The following is a 2,811-nucleotide window of genomic DNA, read 5'->3' as shown; positions in this document are numbered from 1 at the left end:
AGGTTTCCATATCGAGTTTTACGACCAGCCAACTCAGGCGAGGCCCCCGCGCCCGATGGTTTTTTCAGAATCCGACGCGCGCTTGATAGACGGAGAGGTCTCAGACTTGCTGCGCAAGGGAGCCATCCGTCTAACAACACGCCACCCACATGGGTTCCTCAGCAACGTCTTCTTAGTAGACAAGACGGATGGGGGCAAGAGACCTGTGATCAATCTCAAAGAGTTCAATGGGTGGTTGGTCTACCGTCACTTCAAGATGGAGGGGATCCACCTCCTTCGAGACGTGCTCCTCCCTCGGGATTGGATGGTGAGACTGGATCTCAAGGACGCCTACTTGGTCGTTCCCATCCACCCCCCTCATCGTCGCTTCCTACAATTCCTGTGGGACGGCAAGGTGTTCGAATTCACCGCCCTGCCGTTCGGCCTTTCTTCGGCCCCGTGGTGCTTCACGAAGGTCCTCCACCCGGTGGTGGAGTTTCTCAGAAGTCAGGGGGTCCGGATGCTAGTATACTTGGACGACGTCCTCCTCATGGGGCAGTGCCCGGAGGTGCTGGCAGGCCAGCTGCGTCAAGCTGTCGGCCTGCTTCAGAGACTAGGGTTCGTCATCAACGACTCCAAGTCGGTTTTGGTTCCCACTCAGCAGATCACCTTTTTGGGCTTCGTGGTGGACTCGGTACAGGCGGTCTTGAGCCTGCCAGGTCGGAAGGTCGCGAAGATACGACACCTGCTTCGGCAGATGATCGCAAAGGATCGTACGTCACTGCGTCATGTCGCCAAGGTGGTGGGCCTTCTCTCGTCCTCCATCCAGGCGATTTTCCCGGGCCCGCTGCACTACAGGGCTCTTCAGCGCTTGAAGGCGCAACATCTGCGCCGTGGAATGAGTTACGATCAGTGGGTTCCCCTCACGGACGAGGTGAAGGAGGAGATGTCATGGTGGCTGTCTCACATGGAGGCATGGAATGGTCGAGCGATCTTCGGTTCGGCTCCGGACCTGATCATAGAGTCCGACGCCAGCAGGTCGGGCTGGGGCGCCCGGTGCGGGGATTTTTCCACCGGCGGCGCCTGGTCGTCAGAAGAACAACAATTGCATATCAACTGTTTGGAGCTCCTTGCGGGCTCCTTCGCAGCTCGCTGTTGGACCAAAGATTCGGTCAAGGCTTGTGTCCTGCTACGGTTGGACAATATTTCGGCGGTTCGATATGTGAACCATCTAGGAGGTCCTCGTTCCCGCGCCTTGGCGGACTTGGCGAAGGACTTCTGGGATTATTGCCTGTCTCGTCACATTGCGGTGACAGCGGAGTATCTGCCAGGCCAGTGCAATCAGGTAGCGGATTGGCACTCCCGACATCTCAGGGACGCCAGCCAGTGGAAACTGGATCCGGAAGTCTTCCGGTGGCTACACTCCCTCTGGGGCCCCTTCTCGGTGGACCTCTTTGCGTCCCGTCTCGACCACCAGCTGCCGCGGTTTTACAGCTGGAGGCCGGACCCTCTAGCGGAGGCCACGGACGCGTTCTTGCAGGATTGGAGTCGGGAACAGCCGTTTGCGTTTCCCCCGTTCTCCATGATCATGCGAGCGGCGGCTCAAATACGCCGCCAGGGTGCGGAACTGGTGTTGGTTACACCGCTGTGGAGGTCTCAAGTATGGTTTCCGGTTCTTCTGGAACTTTCTTGGGATTTTCCAATACTACTCCCCCTGTTTCCTCTGCTCTTGACGAACCCGGATCGGGAACCTCACCCTCTCGTCATGCAGAACTCTCTCCGCCTCGTGGCGTGGAGGCTCTCAGGAGACGCTGGGCGCTCCCGGGCCTTTCGGGGTCGGCTGAGCACTTGCTCTCCAAAAGCATGGGCCGATAGTACGACGAAGCGTTACAGATCCGCTTGGCTTAAGTGGATGCGTTGGTGTTTACGAAGGGATCTGGATCCCGTGGTCGCAGGCCTCGTTCCCGTGCTGAATTTCCTAGCGCATTTGGCCAAGGGTCTAGCGTATAGGACGATCAATGCTATTCGATCGGCGATTTCTGCTGGCCATGATAACATCGATGGCCATCCGGTAGGGGAACATCCTTTTGTGTGCCGGCTTCTGCGAGCTGTTCGCCTCGCGCTGCCGCCAGAACCCAGGTACTCCGCCCTTTGGGACGTCAATTTGGTTCTGAATTTGTTCCTGTCGTGGCCGGCCAATTCCTATCTGTCTCTTAAAGAGCTGTCGGCGAAGTTAGCCATGTTGTTATGTTTGGTTTCTTGTAGACGCGTCTCTGACGTGCGCGCGCTGGATGTCTCTGCACGCATTTTTTCCCCGGATGGGGTTACTTTTACCGTGGGCCGACGTACTAAGACGTCGTCGCGTTCCATTTCTTATCCAGCCTTTATTGACACTCCTAAGTTGTGTGTCGTGCAATGCCTCAAAGCATATGAGGACCTGACCTTGGATCTGCGCCCTCCGGGCGAGCGTCAGTTGTTGATTGCCCTGCGGAAGCCACACAAAGCTGTCTCCTCCCCCACTATTGCTCGGTGGGTGCGATGGGTCATGCAAGAAGCGGGCATCAATACTTCTCTCTTTGGAGCGCACTCCGCCAGGGGGGCCATGGCCTCTAAGGCATTCTCGGTGGGTGCTCGTCTGGAGGACCTAATGGGAGCAGCGGATTGGTCCTCGGATTCCACCTTCAAGAGGTTTTACTTTAAGCCGGTGGTGGATTTGGCTCAGTTGGTGGTAAGTAAGCTTTAAACTAGCATAATCTGAAGCCTCCGGTCCTGACATAGAATCGAAATTTGCCTAGCTTACGTAACGGTAAGTTTCAATTCTATTAAGGGCAC

This window comes from Lissotriton vulgaris, chromosome 3_1 (assembly GCF_964263255.1).
Source record: "Lissotriton vulgaris chromosome 3_1, aLisVul1.2, whole genome shotgun sequence".
NCBI classification, from domain to species: domain Eukaryota; kingdom Metazoa; phylum Chordata; class Amphibia; order Caudata; family Salamandridae; genus Lissotriton; species Lissotriton vulgaris.
This window is presented reverse-complemented; position numbering follows the sequence as displayed.